The sequence below is a fragment of the Camelus ferus genome, chromosome 9 (genome assembly GCF_009834535.1).
Source record: "Camelus ferus isolate YT-003-E chromosome 9, BCGSAC_Cfer_1.0, whole genome shotgun sequence".
In the NCBI taxonomy this organism is placed as follows: Eukaryota; Metazoa; Chordata; class Mammalia; order Artiodactyla; family Camelidae; genus Camelus; species Camelus ferus.
In genome coordinates, this window is record NC_045704.1 from 74,039,390 (window position 1) to 74,063,185 (window position 23,796).

General features: G+C 36.5%; 1 long non-coding RNA gene across 42 annotated transcripts in view; it reads left to right on the forward strand.

Moving 5' to 3' along the window:
• LOC106730695 overlaps positions 1–23,796 on the forward strand; it is a 427,796-nt gene that overhangs the window by 256,222 nt on the left and 147,778 nt on the right. For 40 of the 42 annotated variants that reach the window (XR_004322724.1, XR_004322706.1, XR_004322708.1 and 37 more), the window contains one exon: positions 4,945–5,450. The exons of the other annotated variants lie outside the window; for them this stretch is intronic. This is a non-coding gene — a long non-coding RNA (uncharacterized LOC106730695). Of the gene's footprint in view, positions 1–4,944; positions 5,451–23,796 lie in introns of those variants that run through there. 42 annotated transcript variants of the gene reach the window in all.

The following is a 23,796-nucleotide window of genomic DNA, read 5'->3' on the forward strand; positions in this document are numbered from 1 at the left end:
CTTGCTATTAATCTCATTATTCTACTTCACAGTTTAAATCAGCCTCCTGTTTCAGTTTTCATGTTGTAGTCCTTAATATTACCATATTGTTTTTGAGTGATGTATAAAAATGCAAAAAGCATCACTGAGAGAATTACTATGGTTGCTAAAATTATGAACTATTCTAATCTATTGATACAATATCCCAAAAAAATCAAAAGAAAAATATTCTTAAAATGTAAAAAGCTTGAAATGTCAGAACTTTCAAATTAATTTATTTACTTCTAAGATTAATAATGCTTAAAAAATCTTTTAAATAATATAAATGGAACAAAAAGATAATCATTTTATATCGCATATCCTATAACACCAATGAGATTATGATATTAGTTGCTTCTGATCTACACAACTTTTACAAAATTATGTTAGGAAAAAATTTTAACTTTGATTAGATAAAGTGCAGAGTTTAACTTAAATTCTGAAGACAAATTTTTTTAACTTTCATACGAAATTATAAATTAAAAAATAGATAACTTCTATATATGATAAAGGAAACCTGTAGTGCCTTGAAAAGCTTTAGGAAAAAGTCACTCATGGGATAGCTCAAGAAAAATATACAAAAGGTACAATGTATCATAAATTTCTGTGTGCTAAAACAGATGATATTACATTTGTAAATCAGTAAGACTGACTTTATCTGGATAGATTTTAAAGCACTCAAATTTATAAATATTTGGTGAGAATACTCAAGCACTTGTATATTTCCCTTGTTTAAAAGACTGATCACATGTTGGGGAGGGCTAAATATTATTTGGTGCACAGATTTAACATACAGATTTTTTCCAGGACACAAGCTGTGTAAGTGTGTTTCACTATAAATGGTAATTGGATAGCTGACAGTGAATAGATAACCTTGTAAGTAAAGGAAACACAGGAAGGATTTCAGGCTGTCTATCGACACACCCAATCCCAAGATGCACATTCATGGTAAAATTCAGCGCTGTGTAACTATTACTAGTAAGTGAAAGATTAATTTGTTTTACAAATATTTGTTGAGCACCTGCTATGTCACTGTGCTAGTTGCTGGAATGACACAACTGAACGAGATTGAATAAGCTGCCCTCAAGGGCTGATCTTATATAGCTCAGTGAGTTTACTGCTTGAGCCATACGCAGACAGCACGTTTCACGAGCAGCTTAGAAATGCTGTGATACATGTTCAGGATGTCTTCCTACTGACTGAGAGGTCCCTGAGACAACCTCCATCTGGGACAGAAGGCACTTGCAGCCACAAGTCATTTTGTGTGGAGACGCCCTCCTTTTTGTCATCAGATGCTCCTGTAGAGTGATTTATGCCTCTGCGTCTTAGATATAAAGCTGCTCATGTAACCTGATTATACAGTATATGGCTGAATTTAGGCATCCAAACTATGTGTAAAATGTGAATATGTGGTAAATTTTTAGTTGTAGTTTGTTGAAACCCTTGAAAGGTTACAGTAGATCAGTCACGCAAGCACCTGGCCGTTTTGATGGGGCAGGTGACACTGCCCAGCCTGCTTGACTGTTTGCGTTATTAAATCGCAGCCTCTGCTGTCGGAGGTGGGGAGTCCAAGATCAGGCTCCCTGGTATTCTGAGACAATTAGACTTTGCAACCTTTAGCTAGAACTGCCATGTTTTTGGCCGTGAAAGGAGAGTTTGGCTCCTTCTCAACCATCTGGATGTCATATATCTTGGCTGGAATAATGAAAATCAGCGATTCTTTCCTCTCCTCTTTGACTAGGGACATGTCCCTTTCCTAATAAGTTCTCTGAAGGATTGGGAGGCAGTCTTCTTTAATCTGCATTTTTTATTATTAATAGTATTTGAAAGATACGTATTTTCAAATGTATCTATATTTCCTCTTTGTTGCTTTGCGTGTATGTCTTTTGCTTATTTTTATCATTTGAGGCTTTAGTAATTTTCTTATTATTTGTATGAAATGTAACACTTTTTTAAGTTTACTGAGGTATATTTTGTTTGTCATATTATGTGCAGACATCAGTGGCTTTAGAAATAAATTTACCAAATTGTACAAACATCACCAGAAATCAGTGTTAGAATATTTTCATCACCCCGTCAAGATCCCTAATTCCCATTAACGTTTAGTCCTCACCTGCTGCTCACTGTACCCTACCCTAGACAACCACGAATCTGAATCTGTTTTCTATTATAGATCTGCCTTTTCTGGATAGTTCATATAAATTGAAACCATGAAATGTGTGGTGTGTTTCATCTGGCTTATTTATTTCACTTAGCGTACATCAATAGTTTGTTCTTTCTTACTACTGAACAGTGTCCCATTGTAAGGCAGTTTCACTGATATGCTATCAATATGCCAGTTGATGGACATTTAGGTTGTTCCCAATTTTTGACCTAAAAACAATGCTATTAGCAACACTCATGTGCAAGTCTTTGTGTGGCTATGTAAAGTTTAGCATTTTTTTTGAAATCTTGGTAATATCATGAATTTGATATCATTAGACATCAAAGGGCAGGACTATGTTTATTATTCATATGGTTATGGTGAGGATAAATGCAATATAGAAAGGAGAATTACAAGTTCTTTTTTGACTTTTCAGTTCTCAGCCTTTGGGTTTAATTATAAATTGGAATTTATAATTTTTTAAAAATGTTTTCCTCATTTCTCATAATTTTTATTTTTGTACCCTTGTACTGTCTTTGTGGAAAGTTTCTGTTTTCTTTTCTATCACTGTTTCTACTTTTCACACCGAAAATCTTGCTCCTTCCTGTTGTTAATGTCAGGGTGAATTTTATTCACATAATTTTGACTTATATTTTTTTCTTATTTAGCTTTTTAAAAACAATTCTACTTGAAGCTGAAGCTCACCCTGCCATCTTCTCATGACTTAGTTTCTATCATCTTCCACCTTATTTAGTCTATCAAATAGATATGGTCTCAGATTTTTATCTTTTTGTATTATTTGAGCTTTCTAAGATTCCAGTCTATCACTTATTTGACTACTCAATGTCTCAAATTTTCTATCCATATAATGAGAAAATTGTATTAATAATATAATAATAATAATAATAATAATAATAATAATAATAATGCCTACCACATTGGTTCATAGTCAAGAATAATCACAAATTACTTTCCAGATAGAACAGGATATGGTACAAAATAAATGCTCATGGGAGAATATTCTAGGAAAATACTGTAGTTTTGCCTTTGGAAATCATTCTTTACCTAAAACTAGATTTTCAATAACAAATAGCAAAAGAGTGATTTAACTTCAGCAAGAATTTCAAGCTTTGCTAGGAAGGAAATTAATTTTTTGAGTACCTGAGGTATCCCTGTGTTACTTTAGGCTCTTTGGAGATTTTAAATAATTTAATCTCATTTCACTGTGATGTAATTCATGTGACACTGTCTTTTCTCTCTCACTGAGGAAACTGATGTTCAGAAAGGTCAAGAAACTTTCTGAAAGTCACACAGCTTTAAGAATGTGTGTATGAAACTGGACTTATAAACCTAGATCGGTTAAAACATGAAAGCCATGTTCTTTTCACTGTATTACACTAACATTTAATATAATAGTTTTGAGTTTATCTTTAGTCAGCCACCTGCTGTAATCTTACGGAATTTATTTTACCATTTTTTTTTTTACAATTTTTCTCTAGTAAAAAACAGATACTGTGGATTTCATTATGCCCTAAAAATATATGGAAACATGGGGTGACCACTCACATCATGTCTCATGTATGCCAACCCAAAGCTTTCCTGTTACCTGCTTTGGTGATGCATCCATTGCCTGAAAACTCTCTGGTAGAGCTGTCCTTTTACAGGGCAGTTCTAAGGAGTTAGTTTTCCTAAGGGCAGCCTTTAACCACTGAATTTCTTCCCCTTCAGAGTGTGGAGATGGGCAAGGGTACTCTTCATAAAAATCTCTTGAGATCTCCATGGGGCTGGAGACTCAAGTACAGAGCGAGAGTTTGAGTTTACTCATTAAAATTAACATACTCTTTTATTTGTTTTTTTTTCTATCCGTGGTGCACTTTCCCATTTTCCCACTGGTGCTTCCTGGGATCAAATCCTCTCCCAGACAAACTGCCTGTGCTCAAATCCAGGTCTCTGAGGGAATTCAACCTAAAACAAGGGAGTTCCTTGTAAATGTATAGATTGTTTCAAATTTATATAAATTCCTGGCCAAAGCAAAATGAATTATTCAGACAATTGCATTATCATTGATAATGAATCTTTTATATTTGAATTGAATTAAGATAATTGATTTATTAGAAGAAAAATGAATCAGAATTTCCCTGTCAGTGGTTTTTTGTGTTTTTTTAATTGAATATATATAGCCATATAAAACTAAAAGTTCTGTCAACTAATCAGTCATTTATTTTCTAGTCATTAAACATATAAGTAATTGTATGCTTTTCAATATGCTGAATATTTCACATTATATATAAATATCTATTGTTATAAACGCCTTGTGTATTAATGTTAATTCCTTTTAACAAATATTACTAGAAAACGTTTGCAGTAGACCATTATATTCAGGTATATTAACTTACTAGCTATTTTAGGATTACTGTAATTTTATTGCTAGATATTAAAAGTGTCTGTATATCTTTATACTAAGTATAGATTTTTCTGCAGTGAACATTCTGAATTTTTTTTCCTAATAATAAAAATCCATTAAGTGTGAGACACTATACTTTCAGATAGGTAAAGGATATAATTTGACTTCAGGATTTGGAGTTAAACATTTGTCTAATTGTGATTTTACATATTTGGGGAGGACATCACTCTGATCATCCTAAGATTGTTAGAGATGTAGAAATTATTAGGACATAGCAGACATATGAATGGAATAAACTAGGACTTCAGTCTTCACTGTTTGTTCTTAGAAGTGTTTCATTTCTAGAGAAACAGCCTGCTGCTCTGATTATCTTTTTCAGAGCCTGCTCAAATTCCATGAGGACTTCTTTTGGATCGCTTGCCACAAAGATTACGTTCTCTTTGGAGTTCAGATCCTACACATCAAAACACTGGAGCTGTTGCAAGTTTTCTCTCAACGGGGAAATATATCCCCTACAAACTAAAAGCAAAGTCAAAAGAGCAGTAAACAACTTTCTAACTCCCTTCTCCTAGTTTCCTTCATTAAAGAATATGACGATACTGTGCCTTCCTGAGAGCACGCTTCACCATTAATACTAAATCAGAGACATGAATATTGCAAATGTGAAATTACAGTTGGCCAGTTCTTACTGTCTGCTTGTTTGCTTTTTCTTGGTTCATGGCTTGTTTAAATATAAGCAAGAAAGATAAGCAGGAAACAACCTCAAGATTGTTTCTGGAACAAATATTTTCTAAATTGAATGATCACATGTTTCCAAGTAGATTAAAGATGAGCCTTTCTGGAATAATATAATCCAAGACTACAAATAGAAGCAAGTCACATCTTTTTTTCTTTTTTAAAAAAATTTAATTGTGTCTTATTTCACCTGCTCTTGAAAATAGGGAACAGCTGAGTTCTAAAATTGACTTATTACCATCTGTGTCTTCTTATCTGTACCCAGTTTGGGGAGAGTTATAGTGATGACTGCCAATATAACTGTACTTTCATCAAGTTCATTCATTTCTAATAATGATTTCTTGTTTTTTTATCTGCTGTTCATTTTGTTCATAGAGATTTATGACTCATATCTCATTCATAAGCCTACCTTTTTATTACCCAATGTCTTCTTTATCCTGTTTATTGCTTTTTAATCTTAAACTCCACCTTGTCTAATATTAGCATCATTGCTCTGGTTTACCTTTTGTTTGCGGATGCCTGTTATCTGTTCATCTCTTCATTTTGACTTTTATTTTTCACCATGTATAGGTTGTGTTTTTTTGTAAACATCATTTTGTAAGCTACTTTCTTTTAACTCAGTCTGATAGTTTCCGTATTTTAATGGAAACATTTAGTCTAACATTATATATAATTGTTTTATTTTATTTTGCTTCACATTTATTACTTATATTACTTTATTGTTTCCTCATTTTCATTCCATCTGCTTCCTTGTCCAAGGTGTTCTTCATTTCACTTTCTTTTCCTTGCTGACAACTTCTGTTACCAATTTCCATTTATTAATCGCTAGATTTCCTTTCCCTGATCTAGTAATCGAGCACTCTGTAGCAAATATTTCTCAGTGTAAGATCCCTTCTATTTCCTTGAGCACAAATAAGGCAGATCTTTCTAATGTTCTTATTTTCAGTACTTTCATCTTTTCTCTTTTGATTTTACCATTCCCTTTGTCCATTCTGGAGACACTGTTGTCATTATTTTATTCCTTTCCCTCTCTTCACTCACCCTCAATATTTTGTTGTTATGGAGATATTCTGATACTAAGTGGAATTTCCTTACAATAATGTCCTTTTAGTTTCAAAAGCTCTTTTTCAGCTTTCATAGTTCCTGTGTCTGGGCAGTCTATCACTGTAAATGAGTATATCTCACAAGGTTCTTTGTTTCTTTCTTCTTTCCTCAGCTTGAAATCTTCACTATTTTGCATTTGATGTTTGATTAGAATCTTGTTTGTAAACTATTTTTTTCAAGTTTGGAGCATGATTGTGAATTGCTCAGTTTTGGTTTTTTTCCCCATTCCCTCAAATATCTTTGTACATTTCCTTTCTAGGTAAGTTGTTTTTCTTCTGTCTGGAAGCTTACGATGCTTTCTCTTCAACCTAAGACTTTTAATTAGGATTTGCCTTGTTATGCATCTAGCTAGCCTGGAACTCAGGGAGCCTTTTCAGGTCTATAAACTAGTGTTTCTTTGATTGATAGTTTTACTGCTATTATGTGTCTAATTATTGCTTTCCTTTTATTAGTCTTTTTTAAAATTTTTTCTCCTGAATCTCCTGTGTATTAGGTCTCTTCAATCTACCCTCAAGTCTCTTTCTTATGATCTTTCCATTTTTGCACTGTACTTTGAGATAATCTGCTGCTCTGAATCTTCTAGGCTGCTAATCCATCTCTCACCAGGGCCCATCTTCGCCTCCTCACCATAAATTTATCTACTGAGATTTTATATGGAAAAATCATGGGTTCCTTAGGCATCAGTCTCTTGGGGGGGGTGTGTGTGTGTTTGTGTGTGTGTGTTTGTGTGTGTGTTGTGTGTGTTTTGAACTTGCATATCCTGACATTCTCTAATTCTTACAGCCAGGTTTTCAGTGGTTCTGTTCTGCTGCTGTGTATTACAGCAAGAATAATGTGTAGTGTTATTGTTCTGCCAACACTTCCCTGACCTGGCTGCTTGGGTCCCTGGGAAGGGCTGTTGTTTTTGTTGTTATCTTGACTTACTTGACTCAGGTCTGGTTATTGAATTACTAAAATGAAAAGAACTCCGCAGCTGAAGAAAGATAAGGGGCTGCCGTCCCAGGGAATCTAGGAAGAGGCTGCCAGTCACCTGATAAGCACCTGGGGAAAATCCACTTGTGCTTTGAACCCCCGACCTCATCAAGCCTGACCTTGTGGCGGCCATGAGGGCAAGCCCACGCATGTCGCGGCCGATAGCGACTGTGTTTTGATGAGTCCTCTAAACTCTGAGAAGATTTTCTGTGGTTCGTATGTTTCCGTTTCCTACGCCGTATTGTTGCCTCTGTGCTTTGGGTCGTGTTCTCCGATACTTGGCCACTTTCTGAGGGAGGAAGCCCAGTGGTGACTCTTGTTTTCTATGTTGGGACCCCAACAGGGTTCCTGGCCTTACCTAAAAAATACGTGCTTGGAGGATCTAGAAGCTGGTTCCCTTCCTCTGAAATACTAGGAATTTTAAAGCTTTACAAATTTGGCTGCAGAGCAAGTATAATAAGTACTCTTTGGATTCTATCAATAGAGTGATTTCTCCCGTGAAATTTTAGCCATCATCTAGTTTCATATCCTTAGAAAAGGAGTTTCAAAGCCACTGATAAAAATTGGGCAGAAAGTAGCCATTGTCAGGGCTGCTGCTGCCTGCTGCCCTCTTAGTCATGTGTTCTCAGAACGATTGCAACCGTATATTTAGGAAGAACTGCTTAGTAAAGTCAAACATTGACAAAATAGGAATCTATAGAACCTCTACAGCTTTCCATGAGTATCTCTAAACTCCTGGTCCAGAGAAGATAAAACACACATTCATGAAATTATGGTGAGCCCAGAATGCCTAGATGACCAATTTTAAAACTTTTTATCCAGTTTCTTGTGGTTTAAAAACATCACCATCCTATTTTTATTTGTAATATGGAAATAAAATATTTTAGAGTGTATTATTTTCTACATTCTAGGGGCTTTATATGCATTGTCATACATGGTATAAACTTTATGGTAAGCCTGGTATGTAGCTCTGTTTTATAGATGTGAAATGAAAGCTTGCAGAAGTTCAATGCTCGACCTAAGGTTACAATGAACAAGTGGCAGGGCTGAGCATAACCACCCAATAGAAAGTAAAGTGACAACAGTAAACGGGAGGCCTTATCAGAATGCTATCTGATTTCTGAGGAAAGATATGATGTTGAGTCAAGAGTTACTAAAATTACATGTGCCTTTTCAACCTTACACAGCTGAAAGCAACTTACATTACTTCAAATGTCAACCTGCTTCTGGAGACACATGCTTTCTGGAAACAGGATTGCTTAATGAAGTACTTGGCTGCTCCATTTGTGACAAGTGCACTTGAAAATGTTGTGAAATAGGCATAGATTATGAACCTCATCACACCCGTGGCTATTAATGCAATGAGACGAGACAGAGCATGAAACACACACTAGCCATTCACATTGAAGGGGAAGTGTCATCAGTGCATCTGTGTGTGAGTTAATACAGTACAGCACACTCCTGGCCATGGAATGTCATGCAGTGATGGTGACTGGGATTGTAAATGCCTTAATCAAATATTATTTGGGAAGAACAAGTGCATGCTGTCACATCGATGACAAGGTTTAAAAGTGTTGAGCTACATAAATTATGCTGCACGGCAGTCACAGCCCATTAATCCCATCACTTGTGTAATTATTTTGAATTGCCTTATTTGAACTACATTTCAATTCTGAGGCCTTTTATGAATCACAGGACATTGAAAAAGTAAATTAAAGTCAGCAGTATGTCTTTTTAATTCCATTTTCAGAAATATAAGCATACGTAAAAATATAAATTGGGTCATATTCACTTTTATGTATCTAAGGACAGAGCCATACTCCATTGTAATTTTGCTTCTCTCTCTCTCAAGTTTGAAATTTCTCTTTCTTTATTAGCAATTTCCCCACAACCTATGTATAAGTGCTTCAGTCATTTCCATATTTAAATGTTATCTCCTTAGATCTTGCAGGGTCTACTGTTTACAGGAACCATTCTCAAATACAATTCCCATCTACTATTATCACTGCCTCACCTCCCACTTCATCTTCAGTTGAAGATGTTACCCCCAAAGGGGAAAGGAAAAGACCCGAGTTCTTGGCACACCTGAAAGATAAGAATTCAGACAGGGGATGGAAGCACTGTATAGCAAAAGATTTTAAACGTTTTATTTAGCAAAGGGAAAGTACACCTCCAAGAACGGGAGGCGGGCTGAGCCGAGGGCGGACAGCGGTGGTCTTTGCCCTTTCTCCTTTGCCCCTGCTTAGAGGTGGTCTTTTGATTGATTGACAGCTCTTGCCCCTGGAGTGCTCAGTCATACTCGTTCCCCTTTGCACACATCCTTACCCATGATGCACACAGAAAAACCCGGGGTGGGCGGTGCCTAAACTGCAGTATTAATTATAATAGAATGAGCATTGGATGTCTGGTTGTGTCTTTATCACTACCGTGCAGTTACTGCTTTCTGGTTCTAACTGGTTTCTTGCTGGCACTCATTTCGAGGAAGTAAAGCCCCTTTATGCTGGAGGTGGGCATACCACTATCTTCTAGACCATCCTGTCTCTCCTCCACCTTATCTGCTCCATGCCCCCACTTATCTAACTACCTAACAAAAACATTTACCTCATACTTTTACTTCTATCTCAGACCTCAACCATTAAACTTAAACTGTTTTAACTAAAGTCAACAATCATTTCTTAATTAATTATTATGAGTTCTCTTCAATTCTGTGAGTCTTGTTTGACCCCTTTTGTATTTGACAATGATGGTCACTTCCTTCTAGAAAAATCTTTCTTCTTTGGCTTCCATGACTCTACTTCTACTAGATTCCTTTCAGTATCTTTGGTTATTCCTTCTCAGCCTTCTCTTCTTCTTCTTCTTCTTCACACTCTTTAAATATTCCTGTTTTCTAAGATTCTGTTCTTGCCCATTTTTTAAATCTTACCCTGCACTCACCCTGGGAAATTGTCTTCATGCCCTGAGTTTTCAGTAGTTGTTATTCAAACATGAACACTAGCCTACAACTCTCTGTGAAGTGTAGTCTCATTTATTTGCTGCCTGTTAGATACTGCCACCTGGGGGATCTTCAAAGTCAGCATGGCCCAAATAATTATTGTCTTTCCACTTATTGCTCCGTTTATTTTCCTATAATCCCCATCTTGATGAAAGGTTTCCCCATCAACCTACTTATTTAAGCCTAATATCTAAGACTCATCTTAAGTTTCCCACTTTTTCTACCTCCTTCACCATAAAGGTACCTCTACTGACTGCTTTGTCAAACTAACAGAACATTAGTGGATGTTTGCTTGTACTGGTCAATCTGTATTTTCACTAGCTCTGGATGTCATGACTTGGCCTTTTATACTAGTAGAAATACTTTTGTGCTAGGTAATTTTTCTTTCATTGTTTTCATGTTTTTTAAATTTTTGGTTAGATTCAGTGTATTAATAAATCTATTACTCTAATTCAGGTTTTACATACAGCATCCCTAAATTCCTTGTTAATTTTTCTCTTGATTGATTATATTTTATCAAGTATGCATTTTTCGAAGCTAACTCAATGTTTCCCAATATCTTGTTCTCTACCCAGTTTGAAAATGTCATTTTCCATGTGTATGCTTGTGTTTTTGGTTTTTCACAATTTTATTACACATCTAGGTTCATACATCTACCAACCCAGTCAGAATACAGAACAGTATCATCACCCAAAGTCACCTTAGTGCTCATTTATCATCACATTCACATACCTTTTTCCCTTGTCTGTCTTCCTGTTCCTAAGTCCTAGCAAGCACTGATCAATTTTCCATTTCTATAAATTTGTCATTTCAAGAATATTATATAAATTGAATCATAAAACATGTAAATTTTTTAACTCAAAATAATTCTCTTGAGATTCATCCAAGTTGTTTTGTGTATCAAGAATTTATGACTTTTATTGCTGTGTAATATCACATAGCATAGATATGTGCTATGTGTTTTAGTAATCAGGAGCTATAAGACATGTCATATTTGCTAAGTTTATTGCTATTATGATGGCAAGCTGCACTATGGGAGAAAATCACCAAATATAAAATAGAAAGAAATGTGAATCATATAAAAATAATTTTCAAATTATAGTGCAGTTATAAGGAAATATGGAACTATTACAGTTAAAATACTAGTTTTCAAACTAAAATGAACAGTTCTTCACCCCAGATCACTCTGAGTCAAATATAAACATAAAATAAGAAAACTCATTTCTTAATTTTTTTATAACAAGAGAGTGAAATTTAGGTAAGAATACTGTATTGCTTTTCTAATGCTATCTAACAAATTACTGAAACTTAGCAACTTAAAACAACCCTCTTTTATTATCACACGTTTCCTCTGGTCAGAAGGTCAAGTGGACTCACTTGGACTCTTTGTTGTAGGTGTTACAAGACCAAAATCAAAGTGTCCACCGGGCTGGGCTTTTATCTGGAGACCCCGGTGGAGGATGTGCTTCCAAGCTCACACAGGTTGTTGGCAGTGTTTGTTTCCTCGTGGCTGTAGATTTGAGATCCCATTCCCCTGATAGCTATCTGCCAGGCTCTGCTGCTTCTCTGAAAGGCGTCTCCATTTCATCTCACCTGGCCCCTTCCATCTTCAAAGTAGCAATGGCTCATTAAGTCCTTCTCACTCTTTCTATCTCTCTGATTTCTTCTTTGAGACCAGAATGAGAAAACTTTGCTTTTAAAGGGACTCAAATTTCAGTTCTGTTCAGTGCCACTAACTGACAGTGGGGTTAACAGACACCTTATATTGGGTGAGGCTGTTAGTAAATTTTTGCTTTGCTAGTCCTGAGCCCTGAGAACATCTGCTGGTCAGCAAGACGTCAATCACTCTTCTGAGCTTGTTAAATGGATCTTAGCTTTAGGGCAATCAGCTACATCTGACATGAAAGGCAAGGCGATCTTTAGAAATCCTCAGGAAATTGCTAGGGAAAGATGGAAGTAGGTGGGACATCAAAAGATACTCTGAGCGTTCTATGACGGTTTGACAGGGATACGCAGCGGGTAGAATGTGAGACGCAGCATGTTGGCCATTGCCCACATGCAGTCCCCTTCTCAATGCCCCCAGGTGTGTGTCCTGAGAGGGGAAGACAGGTCCTGAAAATGGAACAGTTAAACAGGAAAACTCCTGAGTGACTATAGCAAAGGCACGTGACTAATTATTTTGCTTAAGAAATGGAATATTGACCATGGTTTTTGTAGTGTGGGGAAAGAATTTGAATCTCTGAACTAGTCCTAGAGAGTCTTCTAACAAAAAGTAAGCAGGTACAGTTCCTGTTACTGCTGTGGGGAAAAAGGTCAGAGGCTGCTGCATAGGAACATAGACTTAAAATGAGTCCTCAGGGTCAAGCATATAGGGAGAAAAGTCATGTCTGGATAAAAAGAAGTGGGCAGTACACCTTTTAGTGGATGTAAGATGAATGAATTCCCTGAAAATACAACTAATAAACAGTCTGACTATGTTTTGAGCAAATGTTTAAATGGATTTAGGAGTTTTTAGTTGAACGTAAGAACTATGATGTATAGATATGCTTACCTCACTTCCTAGTAATGAACATATTAGGCTGAGAAAAGAGATCCAGAATTTCTAGATGATATAAATGAGAAATTAAAACTGAGGAAACAGAGAAATTCTATAAGTCCACCTTACTAAGAGTTTTAAAAAATTCCTAGGAGGGAAAAAAAAAAGATGGAAAAAACACAAGAATTCCAGTTTTTAATCTACTGTTTCTGAAAACTTACTTGTTTAAATAGGTTTCCAAGTAATGACAGTAGCATGTTAGTATTTCTCAACTACAGTAAAGTACCCACATGTGTCTTGACATAAAACAAAGCTACCTGAGTGAGTCAAAGCTATCCTGGAACGGCCCCTGTGCCCTATACATCCTACCTGTCACCCAGTGTGGACGGAAGCATTAGGGACCACTGAAATAAACGCCCACTCTTCCTAGATAATTTCAGAAAAGACAGTCTGGATACGTCATATCCTTGTTTACTTTAGTCACGAGAAATGGAGGAACACCTCCTGTGTCCACACCTGGGTCCAGAAAGGGGACAGAAACCACACCAGTTATTGAACAATGGGAATTCAATATACATAATAATTAACAAGGTACAAGTTAATGACATTGTTAATGAGGTAACTGAAAGGGTAGAAGAGAAAGGAAAGGCAGCAACTGTAGAAATAGTTATCTTCAGAGCTGAGGGAGCAAAGAGAAGGGGTTGAAATCACTCTTGGTAATTTAGGTCAAGTTCCTCTTTAAAATGAGGCTGTTGGACTGAATTGTGTCTAATGTCCTATGACTAATATTCTCTACAATATGTGCTTTGAAAGTCTGTGATTCCATAAATCATACTCAATCCTTGCATGACAAAAAAATCTAGGGTTGTGTTTATATTTCAGTTTAAAGGTTGGCATATTAGGGTAATGCTATCTAATGTATGACATAAACCTCGAATTCTAATGGCCTAACCATTACTGAAATGTATTTCTTGCTCACTTAAAAGCCATAAAAAGATGTCCTTGATTATTGAGAGATACTCCTCTATTTACTGACTTAGGGTCCCAGGTCCTCTCATTTGTGGCTCCACTATTCCACCAGTCACTCTGCTCATCTGCATCAAACTGGGAGGAGAAAGAACATGTAGGATGTACATATGGGAAGTTTTTGTGGTCATGCCTCCAAGTGGTGCTCATTACTTCCACTCACATTCTATTGGTGGAAACTCAGTCATTGTCCAGCCTAACTGAAAGGAAGGTAGGAAACGTAGTCTAGCTATGTTCCCAGTAAGAAAAGAAACATACTTGGTAATCCCCTAACAATCTCTGCTACAGCTAGTTTTATGAAAAAGTCTCAAGAAGTGATATTTTGGAGTCTAAAATTTGTAAGTTAAGCTGCTTAATTAACTCTATTGTGTTTTTTTCCCCCAGACATACCCAAATTACTTTATTTTTAAAATAATCTATTACCTCTTTTAATAATTTTCTTTAAAATTAAGCATCTTAAAAATAAAGCATCAATTAATTTTGTCTTACTTGTATTCAAAAGTCAAATGATTTTTTAGTACCAAGTTACCACACTATGTTGAAATATTCTATTTATGTAGTCATCTCTCCTACTGCAGTTTAAGCCATTTTGCTCAAGGACTGTTATCTTTTTCATCTCATGTATCCGTAGTATCAACAAATGCAAAATGAAGCCATTTAAACTGTTAAAAAATGAATGACCTCAAATGAAGTAAATGTTTTAAATCTTCTAATTTCTACATTTTATAGAACATATGAAAGATTATTAATACTAGAAAAGGTATTTTGTTCAATGAGCACCATGTATAGGTGGGCACCATCCAATCCTTGGAGCACCAGAATAGAGCAAGAAGGCAGAGAGGGGGCAAACCCCATTCCTGAGATGCCTATCTTCTGCCCTGGGACACTGGTTCTCCTGGTTCTGAGGCCTTTCGTCTCGGATTGGGAATTATGCCATAGACTCCTCTGGTTCTCAGGCCTTCAGACTAGGACTGAGTTACCCTCCACTGACTTCCCTGGTTCTCCAGCTTGGAGACAGCAGGTTATGGGATTTCTTGGCTTTCCTGATCACATTAGCCAGTTCCTATAATAAATTTCTCCTCTCTCTCTCTCTCTGGTATGTTGATATGCATACAACGCACCAAAGAATCATTATACCCAATTTGTTTGTTTCTCCCCAGGTAGGGATCAAGACTGAACCCACTAACTCTTTCTGAGATTTCATCTTTACCCCCATTGTCTAAGGTCAGAAGGGGAAGTTCCACTTCCAGGGAAGGTGAATGAGAAAGCAGCCGGAGATGAGCAGCCAGTAGGCTCTGACCCTTGAGAGAAGGTGCAGACTATGGGCCTCTCCTGAGGGTGCAAGTAGGGAGCAGCCCTGGAAGGTTGAGGTGGGAAATGTAGAGTCCGGAGGCTTGAAGGGTGTGTTTTATCCAAAAGCTTTGTGGATTTTGGCAGAAAACTATTTTTGCCTTGATTTTTTCATATGTAAGATGAGAGGTTTGGACTAAATGATTTCTAAGGTACCTTCATTTCTAAATTCTGATAAGTGTAGTAGTTGAGAGCTTTTGCTCTAGAGAGAAAAGACCTGAATTTGAATAGTGACTCTCACGCTGTGAGTTTGGGTGAGTAATTTAATCTCCCTAAATCCTAATGTCCTCATTAACAAAATGGGGATTAGAATAGCACACTCCTTAATAGGCTAGCATACTGACTCACCTATAAAAAGAGCTGAATAAAATTCAGTTATTAAATTTTCCACTACTGGAGATCAATCTGTCAAACTTCTCATAAAGTAATGCTTTTTCAAACACCTCATTTATGGAAAGTCGGAAAATCAATAGGATTGTTATGAGGGTTAAAGGAGAGAATGCATATGAAATCTGTATATAATAAAATCTGTGCATTGTTGTTAATTGCATAGTGTTTATCCTTCAAGAAAATGGCTTTACTTGGTAATTACAAATTTACTCATCACGTTCTTCTTACCCCATACGTATGATGCGCATGATGCAGAGGGTTTCGTAAAGATCCAGCCTAACAGTTTGACTCAAAATGATTAATTTTTTTCTTCACTAGAATCAGAGACAAGGACTAATTGGGAGATACAAATGAATTGTCGTCTTTCATTCATACAGGGGAATGTTTAGATGTTAAAGTATATAGTCTTGGGAATAACAAGAAACCCTGCAAAACTGGTGGAAAAGTTGAGTGGGCCTTTTGGGATAAGTGACACCTCCCTAGCTGTAAGTGTTCACACTGATGGAGGGGGAGAGGGAAGGGAGGGGTGGCTGGGAGAGGGCCAGTGACCACAAGAAAGAGAAGAATACAAGTGCGAGACACACTGAAGGAAACTTCTGAAAGTAATTATAGTGATTTTCAGGCTGGAAACTTGGGTTAAACTAAATGAAATCCAGTCCCAATTCATGATTATGAAAACTAAGTGGAGTTTTAGGAAAAGCATTTGCAGGGAAGGTAATAATGAGATTAGCAAACCAGTGCTGCACAAGTGAACGAGCAGGAAAAAAAACAGGTTTATGCCAATGTTGTTTCTTACCTAGAATTAAACAGGTTTTTCAGCAAAGCTTTATCTCCACAATACTAAACTCCCAACTTTTAGTTTCCCTATTGTCACATCATAATAAATATTCACCAAACAGGGAATTTAAAAGAAATGCTGTGTGCGAATTAAACTGTACTTTCAAATCCCAGTTTTTGATACCCAGACATAATCTAATTTTGTTGCAGGTACCAGGTACTCTGAAGTTAGCTTTCACAGGAAGTTGAGATTCTCCTTTCTTTCTTGAACTCAGTGGAATCCTTCAGCAGTGTAAATCCCTTTGAAGTCAGGTCGATATGCCAATGTTGAATCAAATTTTGTGAACTTCAAAGCTCACTCTGTTGTAGAGGATATCCTGGTGAGGCTCGATATTGCAAAAAGAAATGAGAATACGACCTGAACATTTTAACTAACTTGGTTTCTAAAGTAGTTCGTGAGGTTTCTTCTTTTGTGAATAGTCATCTTTTTTTATAAGCTTAAAATATTTTAGTACAATAGTATTATTACCATCATATTCCAGAATTTTACTTTGTACTTATTTTATGCCATAGAAGTTTGATGAACTTACATTGTATGGGAAGTTTGCTTTTTTCTTACTTGAAAGAATTTTGGAAACAGCGTAGAATTTAGAATCTTCTAAGTTTCATGAGGTATGCATCCCTAGGTAAATTGCATTCAAAAATTAAAACATATTACTAAGTTTTTAGAAGAAATAGCAATGTATGTATAAGTGTTTAGCATGAAAACGTTTGGCTAAAGTCAATTTCCCTCCTTTGTTTTGTCCCCCTGGAACACTGAAAATTTTCAGGACCATGAATGCTCAGATTAGGTTATTTTGATTAATCACCCAGAGTGACAGATATATGGGCAACATACTTCTCCCTGTTGGGTTTAGATGAGATGCTATTTTATTAAAATGTATTGTAGAGCCTTCATCAAACAAATCAAAAGCTATTATAAAAAATGGCACTAAGCCTTACAATACCACTTGAGAGCAAACAATTGTTACAAAATGACCAGATCCATTCTTTATCAAATAGGTATTGAGAGTCAATTCTGTACTAGGCAGTATCTTTGTCAAAAATAAAGGAAAGAAGCACCCCTGTCGTTGTGGAGCTTATGTTTTAACAGTGATGAGAAGCAATAAAGAGAAGAAGAAATAAATGATAGAATAGTAGGAAGCGCTATAGGAAAAAAAAAGCTGAGCAGTTAGGTGCATCAGCTGTGGAGGGTGTCCCGTGAAAGTAGGCTGAGTTTTACATAAGTTGGTAGCGTGAACCTTAGTAAGCCTGTGACACTTGAGCCAAGACTTGACACTGAGAGAGGGAGGGCAGGCTGGGTGGCTGCCTGGGGCCAGGGGAGGGGAGTCCACCTGAAGCAGAGGCAGTGACCGCGTGAAGATCCTAAAGCAGGAGGGGTGCCCTTCAAATGTCTGATGAGCCTGGTTTGCTGGAAGCGAGAAGGAGAATAGTAGGAGATGGGAAAGGGGGCTAATTGTGTAGGATCAATTAAAGCTCTTTCAAGAACTTTAAATTATACTATAAGTGAATTAGCAAAAGCCGTGGGTGGGATTTGTGGAGAAAAGGGAACTGTCTGGGCTTGTATTTTAGAAGGACAGCTCTGACTGCCACATTGAGAACAAACAGTAGAAGGCTAAGGATGGAAGAGGGAGAGCAGTAAGGAGACTACTGCCCTCAGCAGAGGGAGGGCTGAGAGCGGCCCCCTCCCGGGACAGCGTCAGCAATGCAGGAGGTGGGCAAGTGCGCAGATTCAGGGTTCTTTCTGCAGGTAGAACCACGTGCAGTCCTGGTGGGCTGCACGTGGGGTCAGAGGAAGCGAGGAGTCACAGACCACCTCTAAATGTGTCTTCTTCCTTAATGATAAAACCCAATTATATTTAAAAGACAGACACATTGGTAGGAACTTAGGTAGGCAGGCATCCCAGTTCTCCTGATTTGATCTGGCCCAAGCCGTAGCATTACCTTTCTGGGGTCATAGAGTGTTAATCAACCTACAATGAGAAGCTGATACCTTCAGATATAATTTGGGACAAAGTTAGTTCCTAATAGCTCATTTTGAATAAAATTCCACCAAGTGAATTCAAAGAAAATGTTCTCTCAGGTTTTTTTCTTTCATTAGTCTTACCAGTTGGTTTTTAATGAAATGGATAGGCGGTAGACAAAGAATTAAATGCACAGGGGAAACGTGAATTATTTGCCATGAAAGTGAAGTTTTAGGTCATTTTAATATAATGAAAAGTGTCTTTTGCATGGTATTGTATAGAATGTGTGAAATAAAATAGCAAAAGCAATTAGTAACTTTAAAGTCAGTTAATACTAAAATCAGAGTCTTACAGACTATCAAAAGCAGTTCAGTTCATAGTCATAGTGGTTAAAAACTGTTTTTAGAGCTATAAATATTTTGATTAAAACTCAAATGTTGAATGTATTTAGCTGTTTTTTGCTCATTCAGAAGAGCGTGTCTGGAGATCAAAAGTCATTATGGAGATGCGGATAGCGTAAGGGGAGAAGGACTGCAGGACTGAGCATTCTAGTTACTCAAAAGTGAGGGTTCTGAGGACGGGAGTTGGAGTATGGCCGCACCAAGCCAGGACTGAAATGTGTATGCCCTGGGAATGGCATTCCTCCACCACATTAATATTATAATGAGAAAATGCCCATGTAGACTTTATATTAGACGTCCCTGGACATTTCTCATTTAAATGGGATAGATTGTCAGTCATAAAGCAAAATAAACTAAATACCTTTTAATATGTCTGTGATCTCTGGGAAAATACTAGTGAAGTGTATACAAAGGGACAAAGCCAAGGAAACGATTTCATAGAAACTAGCTATAGAGTAAAACTCAAGGAATTTAAAGTGGGACTGAAAAAGACAGTTATGATAATAACTTTCCAAAGTGAGATTCATTCTAATTTCAAAAGATGAATTAACACTTAAGTAAAAAGTGCCTCCAATTTATGGCCACTATTCAAGAGGACATTGTTGGGAACACTGGGTATGTGGTTACAATTTTGGAATCATCATATTTGTTATTAGACTGTCTAAAATTTTACTAGAGAGTTTATTTCCCTTGTATCCATCCATCTTTCATCTAATAAATATTTATTGACATGTAGTATATTAAGTTATGATGGGGATACTAAGAAAATAAGACAGTAAGGTATAACCCTTTTTCCAGTAAAAAGACATTCAGGGACAAAAATAATTCCCCAAGACCATGATATATATTATACATTCCTGTTTTTGGTGGATTTAAATTGAAAGTTACAGTCTTAACGAATGGATATTTTTCTATTACAAATCTGAATCCTTATAAAATTTGAAATTTCAGAATACTGCTTTATTTGTTTACATTCATTCACTCAGTTTCATTTGCAAAACACCGTCTTCTTTTCTTTTTTCTTTTAAAGAAAAAGACTGAAAGTATGCCAAAATGTCAATGCCAAAGCAAAGAAATTTAAATGGTGGAAGCTGTATCAACTGTTTAGGTAAACACTATATATAATTGCTACTTTTTTTCTCCAGGTGTCTCATTTCCTTTAAATGAAAAATACATCATTTGCATGCATTTGCCTACACTGGCGTGCATCTTCATAAACAAGTTTTATTCAAAAAATATACTGTACCTCTAAAGCTTTATTTTATTAGATTTTAAATCTGTGAAAGGACAAAGCTTTTCAATTCCATGGGATGTCAATTAGCTGCCTCCTGGGGTTCTACCCTCTTAGCCAGCTGAAGCACCACAGCTTTGAAAATTAAATGGGGCCATTTGCTCTGGTTTGAGTTATAACCCTACGCCAGGTAAACCACAAGTGACCGATTCTTTTTTGTTGTCTACAGGAAACTCACTTTATTTTTTAATTTTATTTTTTTATTGAAAAGTAGTTGATTTACAATGTCAGTTTCAGGTGTACAGCAAAGTGATTCAGTTATACATATAACATACGTATATATACATATGTTTTCAGATTCTCTTCCATTATACCTTATTACAAGAAGTTAATATAGTTCCCTGGGCTATGCAGTAGGCCCTTGTTGTTTACCTATTTTATATATAGCAGTGTGTACCTGTTAACACCAAACTCCTAATTTATTCCTCCCCACCCCTTTCCCTTTGGTAACCACAGCTTCTTTTCTATATCTGTGAGTCATTTCTGGTTTGTAAACAGAATCTGTATCTTTTTTTAGATTCCACATATAAATGATATCATTTGATATTTGTCTTTCTCTGTCTGACTTACTTCACTTAGTAAGATAATCTCAAGGTCCATCCATGTTGCTGCAAATGGCATTATTTCATTCTTTTTATGGCCGAGTAATATTCCATTGTGAATATATATATATATATATATATATATATATATATATATATTCCACATCTTCTTAATCCATTCATTTGTCAATGGACATTTAGGTTATTTCCATGTCTTGGCTATTGAAAATAGTGCTGCCATGTATATTGGGGTGCATGTGTCTTTTTGAATTGTAGTTTTCTCCCGATATATACCCAGGAGTAGGATTCCTGGGTCATATGGCAAGTCTATTTTTAGTTTTTTAAGGAACCTCCATACTGTCCTCCATAGTGGCTGTACCAGTTTACATTTCAATCAACAGTGTAGGAGGGTTCCCTTTTCTCCACAGCCTCTCTGGCATTTATTATTAAGTTATACAAGAAAGGTTTTGCATTTCTTTTGTGGGATTGATTTTTCACAGTTGGCTACTGAGAATATTATTATAAAGTGCCATTTACAATCTTTCTTAATATAATATTTGGTAATTTACAGTTCTATTCTCAGGGACCTGAAATTTGACATTTATTGAGAAGTTTTTGTAATTGTCTCCTGGCAAAGGATTACATTATTTGAGAAGAATAAAGCCAGTTCTGGTTTTTAGATTGCTGTGTGACTATGTAAACATATTTTGTAAAGTGATAAGATATATATGTTAAGTAAAGAATGACAGCCAATTTTTTAAATCTACCATCTTACCTCCCATGTGAGTTAAAAGTCGTGTGCATACTTCACCCGACTGAATCAGTTGTGGAAGCAGACGGCTACTGCAGACACACAGTGTTTGAGCCCCAGGCCCCCTTTCTCACCAGCAGATCTGTAACTCTTTAGGCATTAAGTGTGACGGCAACACCTGCTTCTTTCTTCATAATTGTCCTTTCCTTAATAATGACATTCATTTGCAATATCATACGATATACAACTTTGCACACAATAAGATATAGAGTTGATTAAAAAATGGAGATGATGGAGTTTGGTGCTACTATACACTGTTTAATAGAGTATGAAACTGGGGTGAATCTCAGTTCTGATTCTCATTGCACAGATTACTTAACTCTTGACATGATTTCAAAGGTTTAAAGCCAATAAGCCTGACCTTGCCTTCAGCGTGTATAAGAGACAGAAGCACATGTTCATACTTATAGCCAAGGGACAGGAGGCAAAGACCCTACGACTCGTTTCCATTGTTTGCTTACACAATTTTCTGCTGACCAATTTAGATCATACATCCAGTAAAAGTGAACACAAAGATAATTCCTCAGTGTGCATGGGGTTATTAGAGATGGGAAATAGAAAGAGGAAAAAAAAAAAAAAAAACTCATGCCCTTAGTCCTTTTCGTATTTAAACAGAAACCTGAAGAACACAGGCATGTGAGAGAGTCCTTTCCACTTCACAAGTCGGCCACAGCTGTGTCCTCGCCATGCACTGGGCATGGTAAAACACAAGGAGATGGCGTTCATTCCTCTTCATCAAGATAACCAGTTATCCATTTTTAAATTAATTAATTCCAACCAGATATTGTTTGCTATTCTTAAGATACCATCCTGAACAAGCAGAGAGATTCCTGCCCTCCAATTGCTTAAAGGAATTAGTAGAGGGTAAACTGAAGGATAAACAGGGGCCATACTGATTTATAGGGACTAGATTTTATCAAGCAGATGATAAATAGTCACTGGAGGCTTTTAAGCAAGATGTAACATAATTTTATTTTTCTTAGAGAAAGATAAAATCTTGTACCTATCTTGCAGATGATAAACAGTCTTCAGAGTATTTAAAACAAGAGAATAACATACTCAGATCTGCACTGCAATAAAAATGTACTCAGAAGTGGTTCGGAGATCGAATGGAAGGAAGGCAAAACTGGGCGGTGTCGAGTTGGGAGGGATTATATTCATAGTGTTAGAGTAATCCTGGGGGTAGAGGATGAGGGAGTTTGAAAGAAGTTACTTCATTTGCATTATATTAAGGAGGTAGAAACAGGAGGGTTTCCGTACCCGATAGGATCTATGAATTGGTGAGGAGGTAGGTGAGAACAAAAGAATGGGTTGGGAGAAGCTTGGGAATTAATATGACAAGATTGTGTTATACCTGTTATCTCTCACATTGTAAACAAACAGTGAAATTCTAAACACCAGTTCTTTAATCAGCTACCACTTTTCACTGTCCCCTTTTGCAGCACAATTCCTGAAATGAATTATCTGTGCCTTCTGTCCCCAATTCTTCTCCTCCCTCTCCTGTTCTACCTTAAACTATCAAATCAAACTTTCATGACATAATGTTATGGAAACTATGATCATCAGTGTAATTGATAGCAAGTTGCTAAATTAAATGGTCAAGCCTCAGTCTTCACTTTGCCTGGCCAATCAGCAGCTCTTGGCACAGCTGATTATTTCTTCACTTTCAATAATGTTTCTTCATTTGCGTTTCAGGAACTCATGTTCATTTTATTTTCTCCTGTCTCACTGACTACTCTTTCTCATCTCCTTGATTGGTTTCTTCTCTTTTCCACCTCCTAATGCTCCAGGCTCTGTTCTTTTCTCAATTTATATTCACATTCCTTATTACTTCATCCAAGTTCATGGCTTTAAGTCTCATTTATATTGCTAATTATTGCCAATTCATATCTCCAGTCCAAACTTATTGTCTGAACTCTAGATACCTGTTCAGCTGCCTCCTCAACGTCTCCACATGGACTTTTTATAGCCATTTTAATTCAAAATATAATTCCTAATCTGTCCCTTCCCCTAGCCACTCGCTACCACTTTAGTCCACTTTATTTACAGCATTCTTCATCTCAGTTGATTTCAGTTCAATTTCCCAGTGGCCCAGACCAAAAAAGCTAAAGTCATTATTAAGTCTCTATGGCTCCCATGTATCATATCCAAGTCATTAGCAAATCTTGTTATTTCTACCTTCAAAATATTTCCAGAATCCTGTTATTTCCCATCTCCAATGCTACATGTGTGGTAGAAAGATTTTCTTCTCTCATGTGCATTGTTGCATTGCATCCCAGC